At 40.8% G+C, this 14,694-nt stretch overlaps 1 long non-coding RNA gene across 1 annotated transcript; it reads right to left on the reverse strand.

Annotated features, from left to right (window-relative positions):
* Positions 1-11,931: 11,931 nt before the first annotated feature.
* On the reverse strand, positions 11,932-13,087 carry LOC145655806 (uncharacterized). The gene is made up of 3 exons (XR_014121723.1): positions 13,074-13,087; positions 12,631-12,688; positions 11,932-11,960 (listed from the first exon to the last, which is right to left on the reverse strand). It is a non-coding gene; the product is annotated as an uncharacterized LOC145655806 (long non-coding RNA).
* Positions 13,088-14,694: the final 1,607 nt, after the last annotated feature.

The raw sequence follows: 14,694 nt of genomic DNA on the forward strand, positions 1-14,694 counted from the left end.
TGATCCTGGTCCTGTTCCCAGCGTGAGAGACAGTGCCCATCCTGATCTAGTTCCTGTTCCCAGCGTGAGAGACACCACGTTCTGTTCCTGTGGCTAAGCCTCTGGACCTGTTGGACCTGCCTCGGTACCTGCCGCTGAGGGCCTTAGCTGCGCCTCTGGACCTCCCAGACCTGCCATTGACCACCTCAGCCATGCCCTCAGAACTCTGGGACCAGCTGTGGGCCATAGTTGTTGCACTGCTGGAACCCCAATCAGGCTCTGTTCAGAACTCTGCCCTCTGACATAGCACACCTTACAAAATTGTGAGGCAGTCACTCTAGACTCGTGATGCCAGTCTGCTCCTGAGTTGATGCCTCAATTTGTGAGCCATATCAAGCAACACCTCTAAAGCTTTCAGGTGAAAAGGTTCCTGTTCAGTGCACACAAACGTACAGGTGGGTGCATCAAGCTGGTGGTCTTCCAGAGGCAGAAGTGGGACTGGTAGAGCATGAAGTTGCAGTGTGATATGCTGTGATGGTAAAAGGCTGCTATGAGAGAACACTACCTTCCTGCACCATACCAAATAAAATATATGGTATACAAGATGGCGCTGGTGAGGTCGGCTGCCGTGACGACTGCTCCGTCCACACCTGGCACTTTTTTCGCTCTTTTCGCTATCTTCTTTGCTCTTTTTGCTCTTCCCGCTATCCCTGATATCTCCACAACCCTTCTTTCTACACCATGACATGCATCTCATACAGCAGAGATGCTCAAGCCATCTCTAACCCTGGACCCAAGATGGCCAACGCAGATCCTGAGGGACAACAAAGGACGCAACGCGAGGAAAAGGCCTCGAGGAAAGCGAGCCGGCGTCAGGAACAGGCTGAGGGCTCAGGCACACCGAGCTCCCTTACCTAGCATCCTGCTAGCCAATGTCTAGTCTCTGGACAACAAGCTCGATGACCTCTGGGCCAGGATAAAGTTCCAGAGGGACATTCAGGACTGCAACCTCCTCTGCTTCACTGAGTCATGGCTGAACCCAGCGGTACCGAGCCACGCTATCCAGCCGGCCTAGTTCTTCTTGGTTCACCACATGGACAGGATGGCAGATTTGGGAAAGTCAAGAGGTGGTGGAGTGTGTGTGATGGTAAACAACAGCTGATGCAACAATGCCAATGTTGTTACTCTTGCCCGCTCCTGCTCACCCAACCTGGAGCTGCTTGCCCTCAAGTTTCGTCCTTTCTACCTTGGGAGTTCACTTTGGTCATCGTCAACACCATGTACATCCTGCCCCAGGCCAACATGGACACTGCACTGTGTGAACTACATGAGGCTCTCACACAGTTTCAGGTGCGTTCAGCAGAGCGCATCACTCATACGGAACTTCCTGACCTGCAGACCATCTATTACAAGCGGTGCCAGACCAAAGCCAGGAGGACTGTGAAGGACCCCACCCATCCCAACAATAGACTCTTCTCTCTGTTGAGGTCAGAGAAGCGCTTTCGCTCCCTGAAGACCAATACAGAGAGACTGAAGAGGAGCTTCTTCCCACAGGCCATTTCGACCCTGAATCAGGGCAACTGATAAACTGTGGGGACCACCACCACGTTACTGTAAATTTGTAAACTGGAATTGTATATTGTGTACATACACATACATTCATATATACATTGTACATTGTGTATATATACATATTATACATATATTGTACATACACTGTTTAAAAAAAAAAAAAAATTATATATCCTTATATATATATATATATATATATATATATATATATATATATATATATCCTTATGCACCCCTGTTTCTTTCTTCATTTTGGACAGAGCACTCACAAAACCATTTCACTGCAAGTTATACCATGTATGACTATGTACGTGACAAATAAACCAAACTTGAAACTTGAAACTTGAAATGCACACTCCACAGCTGGCATGTTGGGTTCCATGTCCATGGTGGTCAGCAGTGGCTTGTCTTCAAGCCTGAAATTTTCATAAGCCTCTGCCACTCTAAACATGCATGGCTCTGGTAAAGGGCCCACCATGCCCCTGTAGAGTCCACAGTTAAAAAAAAGACATCAAACTTAATAACAATGTAATATGCCTAGAACAAATATCATGAGCAATAGCCAGTTTCAACATAACACATCCATTTATCAACCGTACAAGCTAACACAGCTACCACTAACTTAGTTACTTTTCCATGCACACACTTCGTGAGCCAACATAAGATAAAACAGTGTATTTCCTAACCTTCATAGTTGTGTATGTATGATGAGGCACACAACCTGAATCATTTCTCCAGCTTGGCATTTTTCCAGGCTTTACTACTTTCCAATGAACGTCACTGATGTTCAATTCGGAAGCTCTTGCAAACATCTAGGCTCGTCCCAATTGCAAACTATGTACAAATACTATCTAGTTTTTGAGTATATAGTATGTAGTGTAGTTAAAATTATCAAAAATCCATGATGCATACTTAGAACTGGTCCGTTTTTGAGTATGGTTTGAATGAACACTATTGTGCCATATAATGCAAAACGAAAAAGGAGTAGCTACTATCTTCAGGAAAAGTTTGAAAAAAAATTATGGGCAACATAGTTCGGCTACGACTGTTTTAAGGTGAATAATCTATAAATATAAGTACAACTTGGATTTATTTTTCTTTAAATCAGTAAAATAATAAACATAAATGATTGCTATTTTAATAAGAAATCTGTTTGAAACGCATGTTACTTTCAGTTAGATTGCAGCCTAGCTTTCGGTAGTATTTGGCCTAACTTAAAGTAACTTAAAGTAACCTAGGTAGCGTTAGCCAATTAGCCAGCCAGCTAATAGCTAAATTTCTTAGCCATATTTGTAAACGAGGTAGAATATCTTAATATTTTGGGTTTAATACCAATGTTAATGTAATATATAAATTCAAGAAGAAGCATATTGCGTCGTTCACTAATAAAGACTAAAATCTTATTGTAGGTAATGGTGCTTAATTGTCATGTAGCTAACTAGCTAACTTAGCCAGCATTATCTAGCTTCCTTGCTGAGGCGTGAGCTCGGGTTAGCTTGAACATGGTAATTGTTAGTGTGAGCCGAGAATAATGTTGTGTTTAGGTGTGATGAAGGAATACAGTCAAAGGAAGTTAAAAATTAAGAATCAGGTAAACTTTCTCAGGGACCTCAGAAGACACCCGCAGGCTGTTAATCTTCCACGAAGGGAGGAGAGAAGCTGGACCGGTGGGAGACGGGAAAGAGGCTCCCCCTGATAAATGCCTTTAATTCCGGTTTCGTTGTTCTCAGCTAGAGGAGGATGGGCCCCTCCTTTGAGTCTTTGTTACTCTCAAGGTTTCCTCGTCATGCTCTATGGAGTTTTTCTGTCGCAATATAAATAAATTTTTTGCTACTCAGTCCTACAGAGGGATCATATTCCGTTAGGATATTAACGTCAGTATATACCATGTGAAATGTCACCGTTTACCCTGGTAAACCTGTGAAGGCTGCATTTAATTCACAGAAAAACAAATGTCCATAAAGAAAACTGGAATTCACACATACGGTTAGTAAATAAAGCAGCACTCTTCTACATCAGCGTCTGTCGTCATCAAGCAGCATGGAGAAAAGTATCGTTAATTTCCATTTTTTAAATCAAAATTTAACATGTATCTTCCAAATACGTTGGCATAGCAACGATTCATCATTTCCTGTTAGTATGAAATGAAGTACTACATTATTTTGTGTACTAACTTGCCAAACCCATACTATTAAGATCAGTATATAGTATATACCTTAAAGTATTAGTGTATAGTAAGAAATTGGGATGCTGCCCTGGTAAAACAAAAAACAAAAAACAAAAAAAACAGCCATTGCGAGTGTCGTGGAAAAACCGGAAACGCAAGAGCAGAACTAAGTAGAATGTGGAAGTAGTGCAGAGTCCATTGCACATCCTGTAGTATTTTTTTTTTTTACAGTACTGCGGTTTATCATTTCTGTTAAGAAATGTCCACAACGTTCGACTGTTTTAAATTGTTTTAAATTATTTTACACTTCAGAAAATGGTCTATAACATGTTTGAATTGTATGTAATTGTAGTTTAAATGAATGTTTTAATATGACACAATTTGCAAAGTATGCTGCACAGGGGAAAACCAGTTAAAGCTTATTCCTACACTGCAACATGAGGCCTGCAAAAGAAAATACCCCCCTACAGTACAAGGGCTGAAACGGTGCTTCCAAGCATTCTACACACGTAAAACACTGCTTCAGTGAAAATACACCTGACATGTACAAAATGATAAGAGAACAGTTTCAATATGTATTTCAAGTTCAAACAGCATTTCCAAGTGAAAATAAGCCATTTTATCTGGTTTGCAATGTCTTCAATATAATCATTTCCCTCTGTTCTTTTGCTTCTACAAGCGCTGAAAGAATGTTTTCAAACGTCCTAAACACATAGAACACTGCTTCAGTGTAAAACATAGTGTTTCCAACTGACATGCACAAAATGATCTCTAGACTCACAGTGGAAGCCCGTGCCTGGGGAGCCATGCTGGTGACTAATTCCTCCCCGCTGCTGAATGACTACCCCAGTGTCATCCAGGAACTTAAGGCGGTTTTCCATCATCCCCGCCAGGGTAAAATCTGTGGACAAGCCCTGCTGTGTCTTAGGCAGGGTCAGCAGCAGATTATGCTATGGAGTTCCAGACACTGGCAGCGGGAACCAGCTCTCATAGATGCATTCCTCCGAGGCTTGCAGGGAGAGTTGCAGGGTGAGATAACCTGTAAACAGGAGGTGGCAACTTCAAACAAAGTGGTTCACCTGGCTATTACACATGACCGCCTCTTGCAGGAACAACGTTGCCACTTCCGGCGAGGGTCGCTGAACAGAGAGGTTACTTCGCCAGTAGAACCAGCCAAGCCGGGGAACCTATGCAGCTGGGTGTGGCCATAGTAAGACATAAGCCAAGGGAGCAGAGGAAGGAGGGCGATCCGGTGAGTTACTCCCCAGCTCTCTCCATTTTTCCAAATCCCCGTATAAGTGTCGCACAAGGGCCGCCCTTTTTTTGCCACAGCACTGGTGGACTCCGGGGCTATGGGGAATTTGATGGATCGGAACATCGCAAGGAGGCTAGAGATAAAAGCCATTTCCCTGACCTCTCCCTTATTTGTGCAAGTGCTTGACAGAGGACCTGTGGGTTCAGGGTTTATCATGCAATGCACTCCTAATGTTCTCCTCGAAATAAATGGGGAGCACATGTCCTTTTATTTGCTTTCTTCTTTTTCTCACCCCCTCACATTAGGTCTCCCCTGGTTACGTTTGCACAACCTTTACCTGTCATGGACTGAGAATTGTATCCTCAAGTGGGCACGCTCCTGCAAAAGGCAAAACTTCCCTAATGGGGTCGTGCCTCTCCAGTCGATGTTGATAAAAGTGTCCCGACGCTGACAAAGACATCTCCATTCTGAGGGAATAGTAAGACCTTGCGGAGGTGTTCAGCCCCGTTAAGTTCACGCAGCTCCCTCCCCATCATGAATAGGACTGTGCCATTACCATGAGGGAGGGGGCTGTTCCTCCTAGGTGCAAGATCTATCCACTCTCCCGAGTGGAGGAGGACTGAACAGTGGAACAATACATCAGGGAGGTTATTGGCTCAGGGTTACATTTGTCCCTGCACCTCTCCCACCTCAGTCAGCGTGTTCTTTGTCAAAAAGAAGGTTGGGGGACTGGGCCATGCATGGATTACTGAGGGTTGAATGAGCTGCTAGTGAAATATCCCTTATATCGACAACATCCTGATCTACTCCTCCTCCTTTGACCAACGTGTGTGACGTATGTGCAGTTTTCTGTACCTTTTTATGTAACCACCTCTACTGCAAGTTGGAGAAATGTGAATTCCACTACAGAGAGCTGAGTTTGAGGTAGATTATATGTGAAGGTAGCGTACACATTCGGAGCAGTACTGTCCCAACAAAAAGGGAAGGAGGGAAAGTTAGGGCCCAGAGCTTACTTCTCTCGAAAGCTAAGCCCATCCAAGTGGAATTATGGTGTCTGGGATCAAGAACTCAAAGTGAAGAAACTCGCATTTGAGGAGTGAAGGCACTGGTTAGAGGGAGCGTGACATCCATTTACGGTGATAACAGACCATAAGAACCTGGAGTACCTCCAAACCACCAAGACATTGAACTCCAGACAGTAGGAGACATACCAGCTTCTGCATTCTGCCATTGCTACCTTCCAAAGAAAAGTGGATAGGAAGTGTGGGGAAACACAGAGCCAGGAGAGAACGTATCGGTGGCCGGGCTGGACCTATGGGTAAACTAAGAGCCAAGTTCGAAGGTCCTTATTTGGTGCTATGATAGCTAGTTTGTGATATTGTATTGCTATGGTGAACTAATAGAAATTATTGATGTAGCCTATGCTGTTCCTCATTTCCCCCTCTGCAAACATACAATGTTAACTATTAACCAGAATAAAGAGGGAGGTGATGCCAAGTCCCACGACTCACCTGCCTTAGGTTGCCCTGTACACTGCCCAGGATCTTACCCCTCATTGGCTGTCCAGCCTACTTTGGGACCATCACCAAATTTCAGCCACTTTGGCCACTTTGGAGGTAGCAGGAGCTGATGCTATATAGGTGACACAGTGAGGATAGTAAAGTTTTATTTTAAAACTTTTCAAACTTAGCCCATTTCCCATTTGCTGAATTGCCAACCATTCATAAAATACGCCACTATAGATGGTTGTGTTAAGCATTCTAACTAGACCCAGCCCCCAGTCAAAATGACCAAAGCCCTCTAATTTAACTTCAATACCAAATCTCTCAAATACCTGGTACCATAGCAATTTTTTTAACATGATGATGGACATGATGATGGCGTTCTACTAGTGCAGATTCTGGTACAGGAACCATAGAAAATGAGATTGTTAGAATAATTCAAGCACATAGGCCTGTCCACATGGAGAGGATCCACATCCAAACCATGTAGACTCTCCACTGGTGTTCCACAGGGCTCAATATTAGGCCCCCTTCTCTTCTCTTCTCTTCTCTTCTCTTCTCTTCTCTTCTCTTTGTATACTCATTTTCTTGGTGATGTAATATCTTCTCACTGTTTCTCCTACCACTGCTATGCCGATGACACTCAATGACACTCAATTATTTATTTCTCCACAGTTTCCTTTGAGAACTCCCTGGTATCACCATCCGAAGCTGCCTGTAGCCTGGGCATAACTTTGGACAACCAGTTGTCGTTCTCAACTCATGTTTCTAATCTAACCTGGCCTTGCAGATTTCTCCTTTGTAACATACAAAGGATTTGGCCCTTTCTCTTGCAGCAAGCTACCCAGGTGCATGTGCAGTCTCTTGTGATCTCAAAGGTAGACTACTGCAACTTGCTACTTGCTGGTCTTCCTCTGAGAGCCATCAAACCTCTACAACTTGTCCAGAATGCAGCAGCACGACTGGTCTTCAATCTTTCGAAGTTCACACGTTACTCCGCTGCTGTGCACCTGTCACTGGCTTGCAGTATCTGCATGCATCAAATTTAAAACCTTGATGCTTGCTTACAAAGCCAAAAATGGACCAGCCCTTGCATACATGAGGTCAATGGTCAAAGAACCGATCCGTACCTCGAGTACTTCGGACCTCAAGTATGGCTCGGCTTGAAATATCATGCTTCAGGTCTCATGGAAGACAAGCATTGAGACTATTTTCTGTCCTAGCTCCAAGATGGTGGAATGAACTCCCACTTGCTGTCCAGACAGCAGAGTCCCTTGCAGTCTTCAAACGCAGACTGAAGACCCATTTATTTGTGGAATATTTAAATGACAACTGACCCTGCTCCTATATTGACTGACTAAATTAGTACTTATTGTAGGGTATTGTTTATTACACTTATCATTGTTTAAGATAGACCTTATTTATTTTATACTTCTAGGTATCAGCAGTGATCCCTGTATTTCTACAGTATTCTAGATCATTAGTATATTGGACTCTAACCTGCTGTACTGGCTAGGATGTATTCTATGAGTAAATGACAAAGCACTTTTGTAAGTCGCTCTGGATAAGAGCGTCTGCTAAATGCTGTAAATGTAAATTTTGCTGCTAAGGCCACATATAGTCTATTTCGCTCACATACCCAATAAACTTCTGGAACTACAATACCATCAAATTTCTGGGTGAGTCAAGCATGATTGGCAAGGTCTGGGTATACAAAACTGCCATTACAACTGTCAAAATATTGGGTAGAGTTCAAACTCAACATGTTGGGAATGATCCACAATCCAAATTCTTCCACATTTCCCTGAGAAATTTCCCAATTTCCCAAAATCTTTGGGAAAACAATCAGGGAATATGGTGTTAATCCACACTGCCCTTATATCAGTTTCATTTCCTTAAACAATACGAGGTGAAATGAGATAAAGGATGCTATTATATCTACTTAGGAAGTCCTGACATTCCTTCCTATTACCCACAGAATAACAGACACTGCCCCTATACATGAAACACCAGAGGGGACAAAGCTTTCCTTTGATATATGTAGTGGAGTTGAAAATGAATGGCCATATTGGTCGAATTCTCCTCTTAGCACACCCTATGCAGTTGTCTCTTGTAATAGTGCGGGCAATGTAACTAACATAAGACAGCCACACATTATCTGAAATTTTGGATGCAGTGAACATCTTCTGCTCTCTGAATGTTCTGAGAATATTTTTTTATTGAAGAGACAACATTGCGTCTACGACGTACATTCCTTGTGACATTGGTCTGGTCGGTGTAGTTAAGAGTACTTGTATCATTCAAGCCCTCTGCATCAGTGTGATCAACATGGCAAGATCACAACTGACTGAGTTCCATCTGTATGATAACCAAATAGTAGTAACAGTACAAAAAAGAACAAATAAAAACAATATACAATTCATTCTCCTCACCCCATTCAGTCCAGCAATGTCCACTGGATTCCACATGGTTGACTTACAGTTCTAGATAATCCTTTAATCTAACTCTGACTGGATCTTCAACGAAGACAACCAAGATGTGCATGGCTCACACCCTTACTGTGTTATCTGCGTTGGAGTCTGAATGACTGTTTAACAGCCACTGTCAAGATTCCTCACTGTTTGTAGTTGGTGTCGCAGGTGGTGTTTGTCAAATAACACTTTGACTCACTGGTAACGTTGGGGAACACTTGTCATAAAAGTAGTTTCATAACTATCACTATCAGGTCTATACTGGATTACTGAATACCCTCCTAGGTTCCCCTCTGGCCCTCTGAAACATGACCCATCTACAAACAGAACCTGATCTTTGTATGGCAATGGTTCACTATATAAATCCTGTCTGGGTACTAGTTACAACTTCACAATCATGTGATAAATCACACCTCCATCCCAGCCAACTACTGTCTGTTGCCCTTGGACATTCTCTTGCATGATGGGTCTCAGACACATGCACACCTTGGTACAAGACTAGGACCTCTAGAAAGTTGGACAAGACATTAATGGCTTATTTTTTCATTTTATTTATTTTTCACTTTAAATTGTTATTATTGTGGTGACCATTGTCGGCTAGAGGAGGATGCCCCCCCCCTCGGGTCTTGGTTCCTCTCAAGGTTTCTTCCTTCTTCCCCCCCCTTAGCTTGCTCACTGGGAGCTTGGACTTGGACAAGCTTTGTGACAACATCTGTTGTAAAAAGCTCTATATAAATCAATTTTTTATTTGATTTGATATTTACTTTTGATTTGATTTGATTTGCTGTACCCTCATCTGGATTATCCATTCTCTCTGCTGGATTTACCCATGAACATCTACATATTGTTAACTCAGGTGCTGACTTTTGTCAGCATACCCTGTATGTCTTAACATTTGTTATTATGATTGAAGTGGATGTTATTAAAGTATGTAAAACATGACTTGTAAATATATCAACCTTGTGTCCCATTGTTATGGATGTTGCTTTTTCATAACCATAAGTGGCTGCAGCAAAACCCTGATAACAGGGTAGCATTCCTTGTTCAATTTTGTCAAGCTGTGTACTGAAATAAGCAATGGGTTGGTTTTGACCATTATTTACTTGTGTTCATACTGCATTTGCATAGCCATTCCTGGCTGCTACATAAAGCTGAAATGGTTTGGAGTAGGTCTAGGTCTATTTTAATATTTTCAAAGGCTTGATCTGCCTCTTCCTCCCACACCAATTGACCTTTCAAGTTCTGTGTATGAATCTCCTCAATGGAGCAGTTTCTAAGGCATCGTCACATATCCACTGTCTCCTATACCCAGCCATTCCAAAAAATGTCAACATTTCTGCTACTCCTGTTGGTTTGGTGCACTTCTAACTGCTTTGATATGAGATGGCATGATGGACCTTTCACTTCCCTTAAGATGTCTACCTAAGTTGCCTACCTCTGTTGCCCCGAATTGTAACTTATCCTGATTTACTTTATGCCCTTTTTCTGCTAATGCTGTTAACACAGTACTTGAATTTTACTCACATTGTTTTTTAGTCTTACAAAAGAGTAATAAATCATCAACATATTGGAGAATTGTGCTTTCCACTTTAACGTCACTTTTCTTCTGCTGCCTTAGTAGTAGTAGGCTAGTAGTAGCCTTGTGGTAATGTATTATAAGTATATTGTTTACCACCATAAGTAAATGTAAATAAATGCTTTGACTGCTCATGTAATGGTCTACTGAGGCTGAGCATAAATCTATTACATTGAAATACTTAGAGTCTGGCAGTATGTTTGAGAGTAGTGTGGGGGGGACAGGCACTACTGGTGTTTCAGCTCACAGGTCATGTATTAAGTCTGAATTAGGTTTTCTTAATGGAAATATTTGGGTATTACATGGGCTTATAGTTTTGACTAGAACTCATGCTTTTACTAAACCTTCAATTGTGGATTGTATTCCCTCATAAGATGCTGTACTGAGTGGATATTTATTTCTTTTGCCATGGGAGTTGTACATTAGGTTTTACTTCAATTTGTATTTAACTTGCTGTTTGACTAAACCTACATCCATATGATGTCGAGTCCTGTTTTGATAATGCTTCATGTTCTGCAATTATTGTATTATTGTTAATAACACAATGTTCTGTGATTCATAGCTCATTCCTGTTTTAACTTCCCCTCAAAGAAAAGTACCATTGCCTCCTACTGTACCTGTGCTGTCTAGCGGGCCCGATTTGGCAATATCAAATAAATCACTTGATAGCATCAAATATTCTTAAAATACAGTACATCTATCAATATAACATTTATTACATGCTTAACAATTTTACCTGCTACACATTCTGAATCAAAGTCTATCTGTGCCTTGTCTATCGCCAGCTTAATGGGAGTGTCAAGGCAGATGAGTGTACAGACAAATGGCCGAATCAGACATCTGTCAGAGCACTCTACAGCACTTGTTAAGCCAATGATCTTGATCATTTGGATTTTCATTTGGAGTTTCAGCTTTTCAGTAGCCAGTCATTCCGCCTGCCATCAGAAACAGATCAATCTCAACCAGGAATGCTGATGATAAAGGTAAAGGTGGTCTGCCTCTCCATCAAACAGCCTTTTTTCTACTGCCTGCTTTAAAAAACTGATCAGAACCATTTTTTGATCCGAGACAATGCTTCTGAGATCAACATGCAAATGTAGTTGTTTCCCTGGTGCATGAGTGTGGAGCAATTTCCCCGTACAAGGGTGCTGCCCTGGGTATGTCTGGTATAGCCTTTCATTCTATAAAAGAATGTTGTAAATGAATCTTAAAGAACCATGTATTTTTATTCCATGTATTTAAATACATTTAAAAAATGTTTTTATGATAACCACAAATTCTGATTTATAAACACGATTTGTGATATTTCAAATCAAGTCTGTGCTATTTATGTTTATTAGTGAAACACACAGGATAGAAAATATCCTAAATACACTACTAACCTTCTGTTTTCTCAGCATTATCAAAAAGTACTGCAGAAGAATTCTTATTCTTCATTCTGCAAAGGTATGATATGGGTAGCTGCATGAGATGGTCCTTACCCGCTTCAATATCCAATATACTAGACCGCACTTCTATGTCAATTATGTCCAGCAACTTAATAAATGGGATGTAATACAAATATAAATACAAACATGCATACATTGCAGAGGCAAAACATGATAATTCCTGGAAACATGATTATCTTGGGCTGGGAATACATGTCAATGCCTGAAATATAAGTTAGACTGTAACCAAACGGTCAGTTTTACAATTGTGTTGAATGTGAGAGAAATTGGCAAGTGTGACCTGAGACACACTGACTTTGATTTTGGAAGCCATTTTAAATAAAGTCTTTGTGCATCAACAATGCATATATTTATGTAAATTTAACAATAAATAGGTAAATGAATTGTGTATTGAGGACAAGAAAAAAAAAGTACATGCCTCCCCATATACACTAGCATGTAGCTCAGTGCAGTCAGAAGGGTAATGGGTCTGATGATGCACACATGGAAATTATTTCACAAAGCAATATTTCCCATTAAAACTGGACAACCTTGATTTAGAATATCATGTCTTGTGAAAACAATCCCTTTAACTTATTCTTAAATGCACTAGGTAGTAAGCCAGACTGAATTCCCAGTTTTATCACCGATTTTCATTAAATTTGAATTGTTTCTACTTACACCCATTCTGAAAGCTGGCTACAAAACAAACACCAGGGTCCATCTCATTCACTCATTCCTACAAAAAAAAAGAAAAAGAAAAAAAAGAATACAATGTGTTTAGAAATCTGACATCATTAACTTAAACATTAGATAATAGGACATCACTAGCTAACTCAGTTAGGATGTCATTATCATATTTGGCCACTAACCTCAGAGGACTTGCTGCAAGACTGCGCATGTAAACATGAATATGAACGGACCGCTGAATCAACTTCAGCTGAAGAATAGCATAACCTACACAAGTACTAACGGCTAGCTTAGTTTAACTTTAAGTTAGGGTAACGGTACTTTTTTGAGGGGAAGTTAAAACAGGGAAGCGCTAGGAATTACAGTAAAGGTTAAAGTGCAGTAAACTCTTGGGCACTAGGTAGACCAGCAAATATACAGAAACACAAACTCACCTGCTGGCCGCTCATTATCGATAGAAGGCGATGGTCTTCACTCAGTGTCGGCTGTAGTGTTTTCACATCTTGTAAGACGTACACACAGTGCCACCTACTGTTCCACAGGGATGTATTTGTACAGGGGCAGTGTGTATTTGCTAGAAAATCTCAACATAAATTGTGCCTGCTCCAAGTGTACCAAACGTCACGTGATTCACATTTCTGCAATAAGTTGTACATGTTTGCGAATCATGAAACCGGAATAGTTGAAAACCATGTTTTATTTCATTCCTTTTTTGCATGTGTATTATATTTGTTAAGTGCAATGTATTAGAAAACATCTTTCCATTTATTTGAAAGTACATACGCATTTGCAACAGTCGCGTTTTGTATGTGTAAAGAACGCTTTGTTAGATTTGTTTGCAATTAGTATGATATTTACAGAATACGTTCCGTTTATTTGCGAAGTTTTGGCAGTAAACTAGTACCATACGCACTCTGTCGCGTTGGCGTCGATTTTTCGCTTAAGTCTTTGCAAGAAGACAGCATAGGCATTTCCTAAGTCTGCAGTGACCTTTTAGTTTTGTCGATGGTGGGAGCTGAGATTGTTCTGAACATTTTGATATGAAACACATGGGTATCATGCTATAAGTGACAACCTTTAAAGTGAATTTAAGAAAATATGCAAAACAGGTAAACTTAAGTGGGTTAATTAAATATCAATTGTACTTTACTGTAGGTAGAAGTAAATCCAACTCGAAGTCATTCTACTCTAACGACAAAACGTTTCGAAGATAAATAAAATATAAACACATTTGCAATTTATACATATAAAAATCACACACACACACACACACACACACACACACACACACACACACACACACACTTTATATACATATAAAACAAAACCGGGTCACTTCACACTTGAATGGACTTTTGTTTGTGGATGTTTTGTGAATAGTCAGGGAGTATAGCTAAGCTGATGTGAATTTTGTGATCTCGATTTTTTGTATCCCTCCATTTCTTGCTTTTGTTTCACTAGGTTAGTGAGTTGGTTCCTTTGTACTGAGTGTGGATTTTGCTTGCTTGTTCATTCGCTTTTTCAGCTTTGGCCTTTCCAACATCCTTCTGGTGTGTTTGCCATGCTTTAAATTATTATTTTTTTAATCGTGCTCGTTTGGCTGGTCTGCTAGCGGTACTATCTCCTAACCGCCACTCTTTTGGTGACCAAGGCTTCTCTAAAATTGCTCCCCATCTATGAAATAACCCCCACCCTCATTGAGACTGTTCAGATCCCCTGTACTATTTTCATTGTTTGCTGTTTATTTTGTGATTTCAAAACTCCAAGGACCATGACAAAATATTACAAAGTGCATTATAGGTTTAATATTTTATGTCCAAATGGCCTGGTTTCAGACAAGAAGAATTAGGTCTGTTGATTAGAATTCATTCTTCCACAAGTTTAGGTACTGCACCTGCATATATCCTCTCAATGACAAACACAATTGCTAGTTTGGGGTTACCACAAAAACTGTTTCCCCCACAATAGGAAATATGTAGTCAGTGTCTTCACCCAAATGTTTGTCTAATTTGCAATTGCAAATGATACATTTTATAATAGGACTACACTATTACT

Source organism: Electrophorus electricus, unplaced genomic scaffold (assembly GCF_041902795.1).
Source record: "Electrophorus electricus isolate QZ-2024a unplaced genomic scaffold, ASM4190279v1 Scaffold35, whole genome shotgun sequence".
NCBI classification, from domain to species: domain Eukaryota; kingdom Metazoa; phylum Chordata; class Actinopteri; order Gymnotiformes; family Gymnotidae; genus Electrophorus; species Electrophorus electricus.